General features: G+C 41.6%; 1 non-coding gene across 1 annotated transcript; it reads left to right on the top strand.

Annotated features, from left to right (window-relative positions):
- Positions 1-240: 240 nt before the first annotated feature.
- On the top strand, positions 241-313 carry TRNAE-UUC (transfer RNA glutamic acid (anticodon UUC)). Its single transcript has one exon. It is a non-coding gene; the product is annotated as a tRNA-Glu (tRNA).
- The last annotated feature ends 22,136 nt before the right edge of the window (positions 314-22,449 follow it).

Raw genomic sequence — 22,449 nt, 5'->3', positions numbered from 1 at the left:
ACTGAGCATTTACTTCTAAGAAGAATGTGTGATTCTAAGCTTGTTTTCATTTATATTGCTTAATTCCATTTAAGTTGCACTAAATCACCACATGCATAATTTTTTAGAATTATGTGTGATCCTGTGCTTATTTAAACATATACAGCTTAGTTTCTTCTTCATTTACTCTATCCATAAAAGTAGCACTTTTAAGAAAAATTTCTGATTCTGAATATGTTTTAAAATAAAGCTCTTGGGAGTTCCCTGGAGGTCCAGTGGTTAGGACTCTGCACTTTCACTGCTGAGGGCCCAGGTTCAATCCCTGGTCGGGGAACTAGATCTGACAAGCCAGGTGGCATGGCCATAAGTAAATAATAAAATAAAGCTCTTAGTTTCACTTAGATTTGCTTTAACTCACTGTAAAGAGTTTATTTACAGGAAATATGTGATTTTAAACTATTTACATAGAAACTGCTAGTTTCATTAGATTTTATTCTAACTGGTATTGAGAAGTTAGTTTGAAGAAGAATGCAGATTCTGAGCTTGCTTTCTTTCTTTTCTTTTCTTTTTTTAGAGGCTGATCTTCTTAAAAAATATTTATTTATTTACTCATTTGGCTGTGTCGGGTCTTGGTCGGGGCATGTAGAGTCTTTGCTGGGGGCTCTTGGTTGCGGCTCCCAGGCTTCTCTCCAGTTGCGACAAGTGGGCTCTAGAGTGCAGCCTCAGTGGCTGTGGCACAAGGGCTTAGTGGCCCCACAGCATGTGGCTCTCAGTTCTCTAACCAGGGACTGAACTCGAGTCCCCTGAATTGGAGGGCAGATTCTTAACCACTGGACCACCAGGGAAGTCCCTGAGCTTGTTTTCATGTAAGTACTTCCTTTCATTTAGACTTATTGAAACCCAATTAAGACTTTTTTGAAGAGCCCAAGTTATTTGAAAGTAAATTATTTGGTTTTGTCTAGATTTCTTCTAAGTCATATTGAGTGGTTATATTGGAGAAGAATGTATGATTCTGGTTCTGCTTCCATCAAATATAGACAGGGACCAGATTTGTACTCCCACATGAAACAATCAAAGGACCCTGACAGAATGAATGAAACAATAGGGGGCTTCTTTGACATGTACACACTGCTATATTCATTGCTTATTTATTTATTTTTGGCTATGCTGGGCTACAGGACTGGAAAAGGTTAGTTTTTATTTCAATCCCAAAAAAGAGCAATGCCAAAGAATGTTCAAACTACTGCACAATTTCACTCATCTCACACACTAGCCAAGTAACGCTCAAAATTCTCCAGGCCAGGCTTCAAAAGTACGTGAACCGTGAATTTCCAGATGTTCAAGCTGGATTTAGAAAAGGCAGAGGAGTTCAGTTCAGTTCAGTCTGGCTCTTTGCGACCCCATGAATCATGGCACACCAGGCCTCCCTGTCCATCACCAACTCCGAGTTCACTCAGACTCACATCCATCGAGTCAGTGATGCCATCCAGCCATCTCATCCTCTGTCATCCCCTTCTCCTCCTGCACCCAATCCCTCCCAGCATCAGAGTCTTTTCCAATGAGTCAACTCTTCGCATGAGGTGGCCAAAATACTGGAGTTTCAGATTCAGCATCATTCCTTCCAAAGAAATGCCAGGGTTGATCTCCTTCAGAATGGACTGGTTGGATCTCCTTGCAGTCCAAGGGACTCTCAAGAGTCTTCTCCAACACCACAATTCAAAAGCATCAATTCTTCAGCACTCAGCTTTCTTCACAGTCCAACTCTCACATCCATACATGACCACTGGAAAAACCATAGCCTTGACTAGACGGACCCTAGTCGTCAAAGTAATGTCTCTGCTTTTGAATATGCTATCTAGGTTGGTCATAACTTTTCTTCCAAGGAGTAAGCGTCTTTTAATTTCATGGCTGCAATCACCCTCTGCAGTGATTTTGGAGCCCAAAAAAATAAAATCTGACACTGTTTGCACTGTTTCCCCATCTATTTCCCATGAAGTGATGGGACCGGATGCCATGATCTTCGTCTTCTGAATGTTGAGCTTTAAGCCAACTTTTTCACTCTCCTCTTTCACTTTCATCAAGAGGCTTTTTAGTTCCTCTTCACTTTCTGCCATAAGGGTGGTGTCATCTGCATATCTGAGGTTATTGATCTCAGAGGAACCAGAGATCAAATTGCCAACATCCGTTGGCTTATAGAAAAAGCAAAAGAATGCTAGAAAAACATCTACTTCTGTTTCATTGATTACATCAAAGCCTTTGACTGTGTGGATCACAACAAACTATGGAAAATTCTTTAAGACATGAGAATACCAGACCACCTTACCTGCCTCCTGAGAAATCTGTATGCAGGTCAAAAAGCAACAGTTAGAATTGGACATGGAACAATGGTCTGGTTCCAATTGGGAAAGGAGTACATCAAGGGTATATGTTGTCACTCTGCTTATTTAACTTATATGCAGAGTTCATCATGCGAAATGCCAGGCTGGATGAAGCACAAGCTGAAATCAAGATTGCCAGGAGAAATATCAATAACCTCAGATATGCAGATGACACCACCCTTATGACAGAAAGCAAGAAAGAATTAAAGAGCCTCTTGATGAAAGTGAAAGAAGAGAGTGAAAAAATAGGCTTAAATCTCAACATTCAGAAAATGAAGATCATGACTTCTAGTTCCATCACTTCATAGCAAATAGATGAGGAAACAATGGAAACAGTGAGAGGCTTTATTTGGGGGGGGGTTGCAAAATCAGTGCAGATGGTGACTGTAGCCATGAAATTAAAAGACACTTGCACCTTGGAAGAAAAGCTATGACCAACCTAGACAGCATGTTAAAAAGCAGAGACATTAGTTTGCCAACAAAGGTCCATCTAGTCAAAGATATTGTTTTTCCAGTAGTCATGTATGGATGTGAGAGTTGGGCTGTAAAGAAAGCTGAGGAACGAAGAATTGATGCTTTTGAACTGTGGTGTTGGAGAAGACTCTTGAGAGTCTGTGGACTGCAAGGAGATCCAACCAGTCCATCCTAAAGGAAATCAGTCCTGAATATTCATTGGAAGGACTGATGCTGAAGCTGAAACTCCAATATTTTGGCCACCTGATGCCAAGGACTGACTCATTGGAAAAGATCCTGATGCTGGGAAAGATTGAAGGCAGGAGGAGAAGGGGACAACAGAGGATGAGATGGTTGGATGACATCACCAACTCGATGGACATGAGTTTGAGCAAACTCTGGGAGTTGGTGATGGACAGGGAAGCCTGGCATGCTGCAGTCCATGGAGTTGCAAAGAGTCAGACATGACTGAGCAACTGAACTGAGCTGAACTGGGTCTTCGTTGCTGCATGCAGGTTTTCTCTAGCTGCAGAGAGAGGGGGATATGCTCTAGTTGTGGTGCATGGGCTTCTCCACTGTGGTGGCTTCTTTCATTGCTAAGCATAGGCTCTAGGCACACAGGCCTCAGGAGCTGCACACAGGGTCAGTAGTTGTGACCTGCTGGCTCTAGAGTGTGTGGACTTCAGTAATTGTGGCACAGAGGCTCATAAGTTGTGGCTCTCAGGTCTTAGAGCACAGGCTCAGCAGTTGTGGTGCACGGGCTTAGTTGCTCCACAGCATGTGGAATATTTCCGGACCAGGGATCAATCCATGTCCCCTGAATTGGCAGATGGATTCTTATCCACTGTGCCCCCAGAGAATTCCTGAAGCAGCAGGTTTTAAGCACTGAACAGCAGGCAACCAAGGACTGAGAGGTGGGAAACAAATGAGGTGAGTACTTAGGATTCCCTGAGACTGCCTTGAAAAAGTGTTCAGACCATGGCACAGGGTGGAGGAAGTGAGGCAGAGCCCAATTGACTCCCTGAGTTGAGGATTTGGAACTGAGTCTCCTGGAAGATTGAATCAACTAGAGATGATAGAACAAAGTACCAAAGAGTGAAAAAAATGTGCAGAGAATGTGAAAGTTAATTTTTTGTGTGTCCACTTGAGTAGGTCACAGTATCCAGAGGTGTGGTCAAACATTATTCTAGATTGTTTCCTATTGTTTTAGACTGTTCCTGCTGGTTCTGTTTCTCTGGGTGAACACTGACTAATGCAGAGAACCCTGGAGAACTGAAGAGAGTACCCCTGAGTATTCAGAAGAGTACTAATCAGTGCATGCATGTGAAAAGAACACCTGAGGCCACAGAAAGAACCATCTGAAATGATGAGAGGGAACAGTGCCTGGGACTCACACAGGAACAAGAATAGGTCCTGCTCCCACCAGTCAGACTGGGAAAAACACCTAATTCATCAAACATTGGGTAAAGTCCTCAGGAAGGTCTTGCCTCAGAATAACTGTCTCAGGAGAATAATCAATCCTAGACTGAGCATTCGTCAGGACCCCATCTAACAAATCCTAAGGGCAAGACTTGAAAGGATAGAAATATTTCTAAGAAACTTAACTACATTCCAAAACAAAGTTTAAGAACATTTATAGTAATACAAAAGTATCCAGCACCAAACAAAATGAAACTCACAGTATCTGACATCCAATCAAAGCTTACCAGAAAAGGCAGGAAAATCAATGAAAACCAACCCAGATTTGACACAGATATTAAAATTAGCAGAGAAAGACATTAAAAGTTACTATAATGGTATTCTACAAGTTCAAAACTCAATGAGAGACATGGAAAATATAAAAATGATCCACTGGACCTACATCTTTAAAGTAATGAATTAAAAAAAAAAGATAGCCTAGAATTCTATACCTGGCCAAAAAAAAAAAAAAATAGCTGCAAAATTGAAGGTTAAATCGTCTAGTTTTGAGAGCAAGCAGGACTCAGTATTTCTAAGTCTCCCATGACCACAGAGGACAAAGAATTCTTTTTAAATGGGTGTGCAAATACTACTGATGGCTACTCCCCCTGGTTCAGCACAGAAAAACAGGCAAAAACACCCAGATTGTAGTTCCTCCCTGAAAGGGGATAGACTGCAAATTTAATGACCTGACTTTCCCACCTGCTGCCCAAAGATCAGTTCAGTTCAGTTTAGTCGCTCAGTCGTGCCGAACTCTGCGATCTCATGGACTGCAGCACACTAGGCTTCCCTGTCCATCACCAACTCCCAAAGTTTGCTCAAACTCATGTCCATCGAGTTGGTGATGTCATCCAACCATCTCATCCTCTGTCGTCCCCTTCTCCTCCTGCCTTCAATCTTTCCCAGCATCAGGATCTTTTCCAATGAGTCAGTCCTTGGCATCAGGTGGCCAAAATATTGGAGTTTCAGCTTCAGCATCAGTCCTTCCAATGAATATTCAGGACTGATTTCCTTTAGGATGGACTGGTTGGATCTCCTTGCAGTCCACAGACTCTCAAGAGTCTTCTCCAACACCACAGTTCAAAAGCATCAATTCTTCGTTCCTCAGCTTTCTTTACAGCCCAACTCTCACATCCATACATGACTACTGGAAAAACAATATCTTTGACTAGATGGACCTTTGTTGGCAAACTAATGTCTCTGCTTTTTAACATGCTGTCTAGGTTGGTCATAGCTTTTCTTCCAAGGTGCAAGTGTCTTTTAATTTCATGGCTACAGTCACCATCTGCACTGATTTTGCAACCCCCCCCAAATAAAGCCTCTCACTGTTTCCATTGTTTCCTCATCTATTTGCTATGAAGTGATGGAACTAGAAGTCATGATCTTCATTTTCTGAATGTTGAGATTTAAGCCTATTTTTTCACTCTCTTCTTTCACTTTCATCAAGAGGCTCTTTAATTCTTTCTTGCTTTCTGTCATAAGGGTGGTGTCATCTGCATATCTGAGGTTATTGATATTTCTCCTGGCAATCTTGATTTCAGCTTGTGCTTCATCCAGCCTGGCATTTCGCATGATGAACTCTGCATATAAGTTAAATAAGCAGAGTGACAACATATACCCTTGATGTACTCCTTTCCCAATTGGAACCAGACCATTGTTCCATGTCCAATTCTAACTGTTGCTTTTTGACCTGCATACAGATTTCTCAGGAGGCAGGTAAGGTGGTCTGGTATTCTCATGTCTTAAAGAATTTTCCATAGTTTGTTGTGATCCACACAGTCAAAGGCTTTGATGTAATCAATGAAACAGAAGTAGATGTTTTTCTAGCATTCTTTTGCTTTTTCTATAAGCCAACGGATGTTGGCAATTTGATCTCTGGTTCCTCTGCCTTTTCTAAATCCAGCTTGAACATCTGAAAGTCTACGTTTCACATACTGCTGAAGCCTGGCCTGGAGAATTTTGAGCATTACTTGGACAGTGTGTGAGATGAGCACAATTGTGTGGTAGTTTGAACATTCTTTTACATTGCCCTTTTTGGGGATTGGAATGAAAACTGACCTTTTCTAGTCCTGTGGCCACTGCTGAGTTTTCCAAATTTGCTGGTATATTGAGTGCAGCACTTTCACAGCATCATCCTTTAAGATTTGAAATAGCTCAACTGGAATTTCATCATCTCCACTAGCTTTGTTCATAGAGATGCTTCCTAAGGCCCACTTGACTTCGCATTACAGGATGTCTGGCTCGAGGTAAGTGATCACACCTTCATGGTTATCTGCGTCATTAAGATGTGTTTTATATAGTTCTTCTGTGTATTCTTTCCACCTCTTCTTAATCTCTTCTGCTTCTATTAGGTCCATACCACTTCCGTCCTTTATTGTGCCCATCTTTGCATGAAATGTTCCCTTGGTATCTCTAATTTTCTCTTCAGCCGTCCCCTTCTCATCCTGCCCCAAATTCTAATTTTCTTGAAGAGATCTCTAGTTTTTCCCATTCTATTGTTTTCCTCTATTTCTTTGCATTGATCATGGAGGAAGGCTTTCTTATCTCTCCATGCTATTTTTTGGAACTCTGCATCCAAATGGGTATATCTTTCCTTTTCTCCTTTGCCTTTCACTTCTCTGTTTTTCTCAGCTATTTGTAAGGCCTCCTCAGACAACCATTTTGCCTTTCTTTCTCTTGGGGATGGTTTGATCACTGCCTCCTCTACAATGTCATGAACCTCCATCCATAGTTCTTCAGGCACTCTATCTATCAGATATAATCCCTTGAATCTATTTGTCACTTCCACTGTATAATCGTAATGGATTTCATTTAGGTCATAGCTGAATGGTCTAGTGGTTTTCCCTACTTTCTTCAATTTAAGTCTGAATTTGGTAATAAGGAGTTCATCATCTGAGCCATAGTCAGCTCCTAGTTTTGTTTTTGCTGACTGTATAGAGCTTCTCCATCTGTGGCTGCAGAATATAATCAATCTGATTTCAGTATTGACCATCTGTTGATGTCCATGTGTAGAGTCTTCTCTTGTGTTGTTGCAAGAGGGTGTTTGCTATGACCAGTATATTCTCTTGACAAAACTCTGTTAGCCTTTGCCCTGCTTCGTTTTGTATTCCAAGGCCAAATTTGCCTGTTACTCCAGGTATCTCTTGACTTCCTACTTTTGCATTCCAGTCCCCTATAATGAAAAAGACATCTGTTTTGGGTGTTAGTTCTAGAAGGTTTTGTAGGTCTTCATAGAACCATTCAAATTCAGCTTCTTCAGCTTTACTGGTTGGCGCATAGACTTATATTGAATGGTTTGCCTTGGAAACAAACAGAGATCATTCTGTCATTTTTGAGATTGCATCCAAGTACTGCATTTCAGACTCTTTTGCTGACTGTGAGGCTTACTCCATTTCTTCTAAGGGATTCTTGCCCACAGTAGTAGATATAATGTCAAGCTTCAAATTAACCTGCTTAGACTTCCCTGGTGGTCCAGTGGTTAAGAATCCAGCTGCGACTGCAGGGCACACAGGTTTATTCCTGATTGGGGAAGATTCCACATGCCATGGGGGAGCTAAGCCCATGTGCCACAATTACTAAGCCTGCACACTAGAGCCCACACACAGCAAATAAGACTCAGTGCAGCAAACAGACAAGAAACAAAACAAACAAATTAGCTTGCCACTGGGAGCTGAAAGGGCAGACAAGTAGTAGTCTTTCGGGAGACTGAACAGGCATGTGAGGTTCTGCCTTGCTTCTACAGCACTGAAAGGACTAGGTACACCCTAGTCTCCTGGGGCCCCACTAAGAACAAAGATGGTGGTTTGGACAAGCACAAAAGCTTGAGAGGCACTCCAAATCTTTGGCTGGGTAAGTTGGGTGAGGTTCCTCTCTACACAAGGTAAGTCTGTTAGGACTGGGAGAAGCAGCTGCTTATCTAATGCACAGAAGCCAACAGAGGGAGTCAAGGAAAATGAAGAAACAGATGTTTTAGTTCCAAACAAAAGAGGAAGATACATCTCCAGGAACTGCCCCCTAATGAAATGAAGATAAGTGACTCCCCTGGCAGGGAATTCAAAATAACTGTCATAAAGATTCTCACTGAGGTCAGGAGAGGAATGCATGAACAAAGTAGGAATTTCAATAAAGAGAAAATATTTTTTTACATACCAGACAGAAATCATAGGGCTGAAGAATACAATAACTGAATTGAAAAATTCAGTAGAGGGACTCAACATCAGACTAAGAGGGACGTTTATGGTGTAAATGCCTACATTAAAAACAAGATCTCAACTAAATGACCTAACTTTAAATCTCAAGAAACTAGGGAAAACAAACTAAGCTCAAAGTTAGCAGAGGAAGACAATAATAAAGATCAGAGTAGAAATAAATCAAATAGACAATAGAAACACAGTCAGTTCAGTTCAGCCGCTCAGTCGTGTCCGACTCTTTGTGACCCCATGAACTACAGCATGCCAGGCCTCCCTGTCCATCACAAACTCCCAGAGTTCACTCAAACTCATGTCCAACGAGACGGTGATGCCACCCAGCCATCTCATCCTCTGTCATACCCTTCTCCTCCTGCCCCCAATCCTTCCCAGCATCAGAGTCTTTTCCAATGAGTCAACTCTTCACATGAGGTGGCCAAAGTACTGGAGTTTCAGCTTTAGCATCAGTACTTCCAAAGAACACCCAGGACTGATCTTTAGAACAGACTGGTTGGATCTCCTTGCAGTCCAAGGGACTCTCAAAAGTCTTCTCCAACACCACAGTACAAAAGCATCAATTCTTCAGCACTCAGCTTTCTTCACAGTCCAACTCTCATATTCATACATGACCACTGGAAAAACCATAGCCTTGATTAGATGGATCTTTGTTGGCAAAGGAATGTCTCTGCTTTTGAATATGCTATCTAGGTTGGTCATAACTTTCCTTCCAAGGAGTAAGCATCTTTTAATTTCATGGCTGTAATCACCATCTGCAGTGATTTTGGAGCCCCCCAAAATAAAGTCTGACACTGTTTCCACTGTTTCCCCATCTATTTCCCATGAAGTGATGGGACCAGATGCCATGATCTTCGTTTTCTGAATGTTGAGCTTTAAGCCAACTTTTTCACTCTCCTCTTTCGCTTTCATCGAGAGGCTCTTTAGTTCTTCACTTTCTGCCATCAGGGTGGTGTCATCTGCATACCTGAGGTTATTGATATTTCTCCCGGCAATCTTGATTCCAGCCTGTGTTTCTTCCATCCCAGCGTTTCTCATGATGTACTCTGCATAGAAGTTAAAGAAGCAGGGTGACAATAGACAGCCTTGATGCACTCCTTTTCCTATTTGGAACCAGTCTGTTGTTCCATGTCCAGTTCTAACTGTTGCTTCCTGACCTGCATATAGGTTTTTCAAGAGGCAGGTCAGGTGGTCTGTATTCCTATCTCTTTCAGAATTTTCCACAGTTTATTGTGATCCACACAAAGCTTTGGCATAGTCAATAAAGCAGAAATAGATGTTTTTTTCTGGAACTTTCTTGCTTTTTCCATGATCCAGAGGATGTTGGCAATTTGATCTCTGGTTCCTCTGCCTTTTCTAAAACCAGCTTGAACATCAGGAAGTTCACGGTTCATGTATTGCTGAAACCTGGCTTGGAGAATTTTGAGCATTACTTTACTAGCGTGTGAGATGAGTGCAATTGTGCAGTAGTTTGAGCATTCTTTGGCATTGCCTTTCTTTGGATTGGAATGACAACTGACCTTTTCCAGTCCTGTGACCACTGCTGAGTTTTCCAAATGTGCTGGCATATTGAGTGCAGCACTTTCACAGCATCATCTTTGAGGATTTGAAATAGCTCATCTGGAATTCCATCATCTCCACTAGCTTTGTTTGTAGTGATGCTTTCTAAGGCCCACGTGACTTCACATTCCAGGATGTCTGGCTCTAGGTGAGTGATCACACCATCATGATTATCTTGGTCATGAAGATCTTTTTTGTACAGTTCTTCTGTGTATTCTTGCCACCTCTTCTTAATATCTTCTGCTTCTGTTAGGTCTATACCATTTCTGTCCTTTATCGAGCCCATCTTTGCATGAAATGTTCCCTTGGTATCCCTAATTTTCTGGAAACACAGTAGAAAAATCCAAAAACTAAGTGCGTTTGTGGAAGTGGGATATCAACAAACCCTTAACTAGACTGACTACGGCAAAGAGAAGACTCAAATAAAGTCAGAAATGAAAGAGGAAGACTTCCCTTGTGGTCCAGTGACTAAGACTCCGAGCTCCCAATGCAGGGGGCCTAGGTTCAATCCCTGGTCAGGGAACTAGTATCCCACATGCCTCTCGGCATGGAAAAACAAACAAACAAAAAACACCAGTAGTGTTTCTTTATACCAACAATGATCTATTTGAAAAGGATACCAAGGAAACAATCTCATCTATAATAGCAACAAAAAGAATTGAATACTTAGAAATAAGTTTACCAAGGAGGTAAAAGAGTTGTACACTGAAAAGTATAAAACATTGATGAAATAAACTAAAGAAGCCACAAATAAATGGAAAGCTATCCTGTATTCATCAACTGGAAGAATCAATGCTGTGCTATACAGATTCAGATTCAATACAATCCCTATCAAAATTCCAATGACATTTTTCACAGAAATAGAAAAAGCAATTCTAAAATTTGAGTAGTCAAAAACAATCTTGAGAAAAGAAAAATACAGTGGTTAACAATGGTCATGAGGTTGGGGAAATAAGAAGATGCTGGTCAAAGTGGAGAAAGTTGCAGTTCTGTAGGATAGTTTCTAGAGATCTAATGTGCTACATGATTATAGTTAATAATATGGCTTTGTATACTAGAAATTTGCTGTTAATAAAAGGGTAGATTTCAAGGACTCTTACACACACATATATACATATAAATATATATATATACAGTGGATACTACTCAGCCATATAAAAGAATGAAATGATGCCTTTTGCAGCAACATGGATGGACTTAGAGATTATCATACTAAGTGAAGTAAATCAGACAAAGACAAATGCCATATGATACCGCTTATATGTGAAATCTAAAATATGACACAAATGAACTTATATACAAAGCAGAAACAAACTCAAGAGACATAGAGAATAGACTTGTGGCTGCCATGGGGAAGTAAGAGCAAGGATTGAGAGTTTACAGTTAGCAGATGCAAATTTATATATATAGAATGAATAAACAAGGTTCTACTGTAGAGCACAGGGAACTATATGCGTGATAAACAACAATGGAAAAGAATATGAAGAAATGTATATATATGTAACTGAGTCAGTTTGTGGTACAGCAGAAATGAGCAGAACATTGTAAATCAACTATGCTATAATAAAATATATTTAAAATAAATCCAAGGATCAACATCAGAAATTTTTTATTATACAATCAAGTTAAACAAGAAAATAACAGGTAATAATTAATAGATGTCTAAAAAGTAACTGCTAAAATTTAAAACAAAATCCTAATAAATATATCTTACAGTGTAAAGTAAGTCACTCCCTATCCACAATGTCCCCCCATCCTGCAAGTCCTGAATCCATAGGAGTTATCCCGGTGTATTACTGTACCCATTTCCCCAAATTGTGTATAGTCTTATACTATGGACATGCTGAGCATTTTCCACAATAATCTATTATACATTTTACATACTATTTGTACTATATATTATCTCCATTTTACAGATCAGGAAACTGAGGCTCAGAAGGAATAAGGAATTTGACCAAGGTAAAACTGTGTTGGTGTGAGATAATATAAAATAAATACATTGGTCTCTGCCCCCGGTTCCTGGCACAGAGCTCTTAAAACTCTTGTAATTTCTTATGTGATAAGAGCACCAGCAGCATCTTTTATTCCATTGAACTGACTCTAGGTGGGTCTGGATGGCTCCTGGATGCGGGCTGGTCACCAGAAAGACCACACCATAGTTAGAAGCTTGAAATTTTCAGACCCATCTCCCCATCCTCCAGAGAGGGGAGAGGGCTGGAAATAAAGTTAATAATTGATCATGTCTACGTGAGGAAGCCTCCATAAAATCCCAATAGTGTGGAGTCCTAAGAGCTTCAGGATGGGCGGACCATCCACATAAAAGGAGGGTGATGTACCCCAACACCACAGGGTCAGAGAAGCTCCTGTACTTGGTACCCTCCCAGATCTCACGCTATGTATGTCTTCATCTGACTGTTCATCTGTATCCTTTATCATGTCCTTTAAAAAACTGGTAAACGTAAGTATTTCCTTGAGTTCTGTGAGTTGCTCTAGCAAATTAATCTAACTTGAAGAGGGGGTCATGGGAACCTCCAATTTGCAACCAAATCAGACAGAATTTGTGGGTAACCTGGGGACCTACTACTTGTAATTAGCATCTGTAGTGGGGTGTGGGAAAATTTTGTGGGATTGAGCCCTTAACTTCTTGGATCTGATGTATTCTCCAGGTAGTGTTAGAATTGAGTTAAATTGTAGGATACCAGCTGGTGTTGCAGAGAATTTTGCTTGATGTGGGAAAAACCTGCACATATTTGGTGACCAGAGTGCCAGAAGTAAAGTGTTAGCAAGGGACAGAGAAGGAAGGGAGAGAGTAGGATTTTATTTTTCCTATACAGAAGCGAAAGGGCTGGATGATTTTTCTACACAGTTGGTAAGTGGTTAAGAGCTAAGTGGGCTTCCCTTGTGTCTCAGCTGGTAAAGAATCTGCCTGCAATGCAGGAGACCTGGGTTCGATCCCTGGGTTGGGAAGATCCCCTGGAGAAGGGAAAGACTACACACTCCAGTATCCTGGCCTAGAGAATTCCATGGACTATAGTCCATGGGGTTGCAAAAAGTGGCCTGGAGAATTCCATGGACTGTATAGTCCATGGGGTTGCAAAGAGTTGGACACAACTGAGCGGCTTTCACTTTCACTTTCTTTCACTTTTAAGAGCTAAGTATCAAATGCAGGTGGGTCTTAATCTAAAAGGTAACTATTATCTAAGAAAAATTCTATCCAATATCTCCCTGAAGATTCCATATCTTTCTGAAGACAGCTCTGTTTCCCACAGGGTCCTCCGAAATCCCCAAACACCCATGACACAGCCCCAAACACTGACCCTCAAAGAATCCAACGAAGGAGACAACAAAACTCCATCAGAGTGTTACTCGTCACTGCCCCCGCCTCATAAATTCTATCAGCACAGCCTCCTTCCCAGTGATTGACAGTCACATGCCAGCAGCCCTGCAGGTCTCCAATCACTAATTACCTCAGGACTCAAAATTTTGGAATCATGTTCCTGACACCACCAGCAGCAGATCACTGACCTTCCAAAACTGCCAATAGCCAAATCACAGGGACTATCAGAATATACAGAACCATCCCTCAGTCCTGGAGGGACTGACCCAGTCAGGGTCAAGATTCTTCTGTAAAGGGTCTGAGACTTTACTCTCTTATAGGATAGCAAATTTTAGAGATGATGACAGAAGACAAGAGATTCCTGAGGCAGAGACAAAGGACGTTTACTACTCACTGTGGGCACAGCACTCACATCATATCAGCACCCCATGTCCTCTAAGTCCCGCAGAGGTGACACAGAGGGACCCTGGTGGATGTAGCACACACAGTGGGTTTACATCACAGTCATGAAAAGCTGAACTTGGGAATCCAGCCAGCTTTGTCCCAGAGGGAGACATTACCTCATCCCTCAAGATTCCTCACTGTCAACATAGCCCTGAGAAATGGCTAAGGTAGTAAGTGGTCAGAGCCCACTCCTTGACAACCACAAAGTAGTTTAAGGCCAGGCTATTACACTGCAACCCACACAAAGGAGTTTAGACTGACTTTTGCATATTTGGTGTCACCGGCAATAATGACAGAGTCCAAAATCAAACCCCAATCCCAGTGGAGAGATGATCTGCACCCCTGTCTTTCCTCCATATACATACACATAACCCAAAGGGACATGGTTCAACTCAGTTCAGAATTTGTTGTTAGATCTGATTGGGAACACCACAACATGGATTTGGTTAAGTCTCATGCTTAGTAACATCAATCGCTAAATGTGGCATAATCTGAGACCTCTCAGGTATCAGGAGAAGATGAATTTGTATCAGTCAGATCTAAATAAAGGCATGTTGGCCCCTGTGTTTGTACAGTGATGAGGGAGTCTGTGTTCAGGAGGTGACATTGACGGCCTCTGGCACAGCAGAATAGTTTAAGACCAGCCATGTTCAAGTGAGATTTTCTGTTTTCACACCTGGTAGCAGGTCAGATTGCTAGCTGTCTGCCTGACTCTGGGAAACCATTCGATTGCTTGGCCAGGTTTTAGTGCTCAATGTAGGAGACAAAGAATACTAACTGGCTCCTATCTCACACCTCTCAGGGTCTAAGATTTTCCTTCCCCAAGTACATTCCTTCCATAGCCATGAAATTGGTGTGTCCCATTCTAGCGCCTATAACTTCACTTTTATTCAATCATCTCCTGTTTGCACACAGACCTTTCATCCAGACGCTGGGTCAGATGCAAGAGGATAAAAGGCATTTTTATAAAATTTACAGAGATTATTTAAATGTCATCTATCTTGGCCCCTGTGGGCCACTGGAGGGGAATTCAGTGAACAGTGTCTCCAGTTAAGTGGTCATCATGCTTTTATGATCTACAACCATGTCCATTCAACAAGAAAATCCAGGTGACTGAACCAGAATGAAGTTCAAATCCCCTAGACCCATTTTGGGCTGAGTTGTCACCTCTTTTGTTCTAACCATTATCCAGAAGGTACCCAATAGGCAATGATCCCTTTCAGGTGACTGTCACATTCAGTGAGCAAATTGACTTATTTAAGTGTGTGGACCAGGAAGAGGTGAGAGAGGTAGTATCTGAAATCCTTCAGTTCATTTCTTAGGAGGCTGTTCAATGTTCAGGGCTTCCCTGGTGGCTCAGATGGTAAAGAATCTGCCTGCAATGCAGGAGACCTGGGTTCAATCCCTGGGTTGGGAAGATCCCCTGGAGGAGGGCGTGGCTACCCACTCCAATATTCTTGCCTGGAGAATCACCAAGGACAGAAGAGCCTGGTGGGTTACAGTCCATGGGGTCACAAAGAGTCAGACATGATTGAGTAAACACAACACACAATGTTCAACAATATCAGATATCTGCTGATAGTAGGAAGCATCGCTGGGTGCACCACTGTCAGACTGCAAACAGTCTGCATTAGCAACACAGAGATTTTTACTTTGTACCCAGTCTCCAGTGGTGGATATGATGCCATGTACAAGGCGCAGCAGCAGTGATCTGGACAGTGCAGGCTCCATCCATTGCTTGATTCCAGTTGGTCTCATCAAAGAACAAACCTGAACTATCAGCGTCAACACGGGTCACCCAGACTGACTTCAACCACTCACCATCCATTACAGACTTCCCACCACTGTCCTCAGAAACCCCCATCACTCTCACCAGAGACCCTGTATTAGACCGCCTCCTCCATCACAGTCTCTCAAGCCCTAAAATTCAAATCAAGTCCTAACTCTATGCCAACTGCTGTTCAGCTGCTTCTGAGAACCACTTCCAGTTCCAGTCTCCACCCCTAAGATCCCCTTTCCTAGGGGCTGCTCTTTTTCACAGGTTCAGTGAGGCTGCCGTTTCTGTCCAGCATGAGAAAGCTAAATTGCTCTAAAGCTGTAATTTTCCAATTTTGTAAAGTATCATAGCCTTTTTAAAAACAGAAAAGGGCGGGGGCTTCTTGTGAAATCTCAGTTTCCTCTTTAAACAAAACAAGGGTCAGTCAAGGACAAGACCCTGCCTTTTCTGCCACGAGCCGTCCCGCCCCCCCCCAACTCAAGCAGACATGCTTACTGGATGATAAATGTGTCAGTCAAAGTAAGACCCTATCCTCGACTGCCAATAGACACATGCCCTGTGACTCAGACGTCCTCACTGGTTGGAAGGCTATCAATCAAGCCCCTCTCCCGCCCCCTGCTCGCAGAAGAGGAGTGGGTCCAGACCCTGTACTCACAGACAGGGTGGCTGCTGAATCAGTCTTCTACCCTCTGGTCCAGCACACCCAGAGACCCCAGGAGCCAGAGCTTTTGATTGGCCGCCTGCTGCCCTTTCAAATGGAGAACCCACCCCGCCAAAGGAGGCAAAGCTGCTGTGATAAACTGCTGATTATCCCAAGGGCTGTCACCAGCGCACAGATCTGTCACGATTGGCTCTGCCTCTTTCCAGACATCTATTGACACGAAGACACGGGCCCACAAATAGGCTCTGCATCCATCCCAGCTTTCTTCTGCTGGTCCTTTTAAGATGTCCAGTTTGGAGGCCTGTCTCGACCAGGGAAGGGGTACTTTGGGGCAGTGTTGGCTTCCCAGGCTGAAAGAGAGCAGAGGGACCGAGTCTTCGCGCAGCCGCATTCTAGAAAAACAAAATCCTGGGGGTGGGTCCAGAACACTTTTAAAGATTTAACTCAGCGAGCTGCTGAGCTGCTTTGGTGTTCTCACCTGGTGCTTAAGTATTGGCTTTCCTTCAGACTGCGTGGGAAATTTTACCTGCGTGTGTGCATGTCTGATTTTTTCAAAATATATTTAAACTTTCTGTAATTGCGTTTTCTTAAGATTCTGTAATATGGTAATGGCGGTGCGTAATTCACTTACAACTCGAGCTGGAAAACAAACGTAGTAAAAAATAACCATAACTACAATACTCTTATTGATTACATAATATAAAAATATATATTAACTGTAACATCAAAAACCTAAATTGCGAGGAAAAGTGTAAAATTTTATTGAAGTTATCACCTTATAATAGGGTGTTATAATTTTAAGATACTTTACTTGAGCCTCATGGTAACCATAAGGGGAAGACCTGCAGTAATTGCACAAAAGAAGATGATAAAAAGTCCAAACATACTGATACGGAAGGACATCTCACACACACACACACAAATACACACACAGAAAAACACACAAACACAAAGACAGCACGATAAGTAATAAGGAACACGGACTTCCAAGACAGCCAGAGAATAATGGGCAAAATGGCAATAGTAAATCCTTGTTGTTCAGTTGCTAAGTCATGTCCAACTCGGGGACCCCATGGACTGCAGCATGCTGGGTTTCCCTGTCCATCACTATCTCCCAGAGTTTGCTCAAACTCACAGTAAATCCTTACCTATCAATAATTACCTTAAATGTAAATAGAGTAAATGTTCTAATCAAAGGATGTAGGTAAAACAGATTAAAAAAATACAAGTCCCAACCATACGCTGCCTGCAAGAGACTCATTTTAGTCTTAAAGATACATATAGACTGGAAGCAAAGGGATGGAAAAATGTATTTCAAGCAAATGATTGCTAAAAAAAAAAAGACAAGTGTAGCTACATTATCAGACAAAGTAGACTTTAAACTTAAACTGGTAAATTTCATTAATCAAAAGTTTTTTCAAGGTCAGATCCCAAGCAACCCCTCTGAGCTTTTTTTTCAAAGTGAGCTCTTCCCCCAAAAGAGGCCAGGTTTGTAGGGTGAGTGGAATTTTCTGAAAAATTCTCTGGAGAAAGTGGATTCCTGGTGAGAAATGACAGTGGCCCAGAGGTCGTTATGTCTTAGAATCTTGGCAGAAGCACAGTTTGGAAACTGTGCAGAGGATGTTTTTCATTTAGATGGAATTTGTTGAAACACACACACACATGCCAAACATCAGTGTGACATTCGGAGTCCAGTATGATCTGGCCCCAAAGCACCATTCCTACCTCACCTTGATGGGTTTAGGGTTTCTGAAAATTCATTCCCCCTTCCTCTCTCTTTTTTCTCCTCCTCCTTTCTCTCTCCTTTTCTCTCTCTCCCCCTCATTAAAATAACAATCTAATTTATTTTTGTTTAATTACTGGTAACATGACCTCAATTATAAGGACAACACACATAAAGCAGTTTGTGTGTGCTATGAAGGGAAAAAAAGAACTTAAAAAAAAACCACCCAGAATGAATAGTAAGGGGGATTATTCTTTTAAATAAGAGGAGTCCTCTTTGAGAAGCTGATATTTAGCAAAGAATTGAAGGAGGTGAGAAGTTGGAAAAAGAATAAAAAGATAAGGCCAGAGCATTGCAGGGCCCCCAGAGGTGTACCTCTGACACCTTGTGGCATTCACTGATGGCTGCTCTCTTCCTATTCTACAGCTGAGACCCCAGATCCTCATTCTGACCCTGGCAGAGTTTGCCAGACCCTCTATACCTTTGAGACAACTGATTCCAAGAATCATGCAGCTTTTCCAATAGCTACTACTTAGAGTAACTAAACAGGCTGGCTTGAGTAATTTTTCAAACCTTGTCTCCTGGAACCACAGCTTTCTATACCAGACCCTAAACCTCTCAGTATTGACTGCTAGGGTTCCAAACCACCGTCCATACGAACTCCACAACCTGATCATCCTCAAAACCATGACTACCACAAGTTCATTTTATAGGGCATGTCCATGGCCACTACATTAATGTTAATGAGGATTCATTCACTCAACCAACATTTACAAATACCCAATCTGTGGCAGGCAGTGTTGTAAATTTTCTCAGATTAATTCTCTCAAGATCCTTGTGTGCTCAGTTGCTCAGTTGTGTCTGACTTTGCAACTCCATGGACTGTAGCCTGCCAGGCTCCTCTGTCCATGGAATTTTTCAAACAAGAATACTGGAGTGGGTTGCCATTTCCTCCTCCAGTGGGTCTTCCTGATCCAGGGATGGAAGTTGCATCCCCTGCATTGGTAGGCAGATTCTTTACCACTTTACACACACATAGGTAATTAATGTTGTTAGCCCCAGCTGATAGATGAGGAAGATGGAACTATAAGGTCACACACTGGATATGGAGAGGGCTGGTGATTTGAACTCCGTCTGACTCTAGACTCCATACCCTTAACCCCTATGACTGTCTTGCAATCATGGCTCGTTTCAAAGTTCTTTCTTCAAATACACACTTTCCTTACGTCTTTCTTAAATGTCTTCTCAGTGAGGCCTTTTCCATGGCCATTCTAGCTAAAATTTATACACACACACACATACACACACTCTCCCTCACTATGTCCTTTCTTGAGTAATTTTTCTCAACATTTATCATTATATATTTCATTTATCTTGCAATGATTATCACAAATTATTATTTGTTCTTTACATTTAATGTGTCTCCTGCACTAGGAGTCAGCTGCAAGAGGGCAAGAATTTTCACCTGTTTTATTTGTTGCTGTGTCCCCTGTCACACAGTAGGTACTTGGCAAATATTTGTGTAATGAATGAATGAACCCTTCCTTTGTGGAATGAATGAATAAGTGAGTGAATGAACCTTTCCAATGATGGCTGATTCCACGCTGCCTTGCCTGGACCCTGGCTGGCCCTGGATTCACCCTTCGAACTCCCATGCTATTTACCGCAGATATATTGGCTCTGTTTACAAATATTAATGTTTAAAATCAGAATTATACCAATTTGGATGAATTTCTATTGAGAAAGTTTGCCCTGGAGTGAATTTTGAGCCAATGTAATTCCTCATTCAATGCCATACAGTGATGAAGTTAACCCAAAGCCAATTTTGGCCATTTTCACTTTCTGAAATTATTGTCACTGGGATGACTCATTTTCGGGTTAATCTTTACAGTGATGATTAGATCCACACATTCTTATCTGTGTCATATTTCAGCAATAATAGCTTTGCCCCAGATATCTCCTTAACCTCAGGCTGCTCCTTGAACATCTCGGGCACGTTCTTGCTTCAGGAACTGTACGGTTGTTCCATCTGCCAGAAATGTTCTTGCATCTGTAGTCTTTCTTCATGGTTTTTTTCCTCAAAAAAAAAAAAAAATCACCTTTCAACAAGGCCTAAGCAGACTACCCTATTCAAATACAATCTTCTCCCATCCTGTACTCCGAATCCCCCTTACTGCCTTTATTTTAAAATTATTTATCTTTTTAATTGTGATATAGTTGACTTGCAATGTTTCAAGTATAAAGTGATTCAATTATATATACACTGCTGTTCAGTCACTAAGTTGTGTCTGACTCTTTGCCACCCCGTGGACTGCAGCATGCCAGGCTTCCCTGTCCTTCACTATCTCCTGGAGTTACCTCAAACTCATATCCATTGGGTCAGTGATGCCATCTAACCACCTTATCCTCTGCTGCCCACTTCTTTTGTCTTCAATCTTTCCCAGCCATATACATATACATATACATATGTCTTATCCTCTGTCGTCCCATTTTCCTCCTGCCTTCAATCTTTCCTAGCATCAGGGTTTTTTCCGATGTGTCAGTTCTTCGCATCAGGTGGCCAAAATATTGGAGGGATGACAGAGGATAGATAGATGGTTGGATGGCATCACCGACTCGATGGACATGAGTTTGAGCAACCTCCAGGAGTTGGTGATGGACAGAGAAGCCTGGCATGCTGCAGTCCATGGGGTTGCAAAGAGTAGGACACCACTGAGTGACTGAACTGATACATATATATATATATATGTATATATATATATATACACACACACATATGTATATATATATATATATATATATATATTCTTGCTCAGATTCTTTTCCACTATAGGTTATTACAAGATATTGAATATAGTTCCCTGTGCTATACAGTAGATCTTTGTTGTTTATCTATTTTATATATAATATTATATATCTGCTAATCCCAAAGTCTTAATTTATCCCTCTTCTGCCTTTATTCTTCACTTAATTCATACTTATCACACCCCAATATACAAATATAATGTAATTTATTGCCTTCTTTATTGTCTATCTCCCTCTACTAGAATAAAAGCTCCACGAGGGCAGGAAGTTTTGAATCTTTTGTTCCTGGCTATATCTCCTCCTGCCTATAATAGTGCCTGGCAACCAGTAGGTACTCAATAAATATTTGTTGAATGAAGAGCTCTAGTTCTTCTGAGCCTTATTTGTGACAAGTTTTCACCCAGTCTAATATTTCAGGATTGAAATTTGCAAGTTCATGTTTGGTTGAGAGCATTGGATCTATCCGTTTTAGCTGTGGTCAATTTATTCTGCAGTGATTATGTCTATCAGTAATAGCCACTGTTAAACTGGTAAGATAGTTTGTTTTTATTTTCTGGGTAATCCAGGAGAAAAATTGTAAGCAGTCCCCTTAGACACTCAGGAATTGTCTGGAATGGGCTTTGCTAAGCTGGCTTTTCAGTAAGGTTCTGGTCAACTTTGTATAGTGTATAAAATCTAAACTCCTTCTAAGAAGGACCTACTGTAGAGCACAGAAAACCATATTCAATACCTTGTCATAACCTATAACAGAAAAGCATCTGATATATAACTGCAATATATATCTGAAACATATATATATGGACATATATATATATATATATGAAAGTGAAAGTCTCTCAGTCGTGTCTGACTCTTTGCGACCCCATGGGCTATACAATCCATGGAATTCTCCAGCCCAGAATATTGGAGTGTATAGCCTTTCCCTTCTCTAGGAGATCTTCCCAACCCAGGGATGGAACCCAGGTCTCCAACATTGCAGACGGACTGTTTACCATCTCAGCCACAAGAGAAGCCCAAGAATACTGGAGTAGGTAGCCTATCCCTTCCCCAGCAGATCTTCCTGACCCAGGAATCGAACTGGGGTCTTCTGCAGGCGGATTCTTTACCGCTGTCAAGGAAGCCCCTATATGTGTGTGTGTATGAATCACTTTGCTGTACAGCTGAAACTAACACAACATTGTAAATCAACTATACTTCAATTTTAAAAAAATCTAAACTCCATTTAACCATGGCCCATGAGGACCTACAGACATGGCTCATGACCACCTCTATAATCTCATCTGTAACTATTCTTTTGCAGGAGGATTCCAGTGACTCTAGTAAGCACAATATTCCAGCCACACTGGCCTTCTGGTGGAATTTATCTCCTCTGTTGGTTTCCATGCTTGTTTACTTCAGTCTTACCCACCACCTTGAGGTAAAGTCCATGAGGACAGAGACTGTCTTCATTTGTGTCCCTCTGGAAGCTGACCCTGAGACAAAGATTGAAGTCAAACAGCTTATCTAGAATGTGATTCCAGGAAGCACCTGTCGGGCAGTGGGAAGTAAAGAAGTGAGACAAAGGGAGGGCAGTTGATGAAGAGTGTTACTAAGCGACTTAGCACTGGGGCTTGTTCCCACTGTGGAGTTCTAAGGACTGATGGAGAACATAGACCTCAGGCATGTCCCATCT

This window comes from Ovis aries, chromosome X (assembly GCF_016772045.2).
Source record: "Ovis aries strain OAR_USU_Benz2616 breed Rambouillet chromosome X, ARS-UI_Ramb_v3.0, whole genome shotgun sequence".
Lineage (NCBI taxonomy): Eukaryota > Metazoa > Chordata > Mammalia > Artiodactyla > Bovidae > Ovis > Ovis aries.
This window is presented reverse-complemented; position numbering and strand designations above follow the sequence as displayed.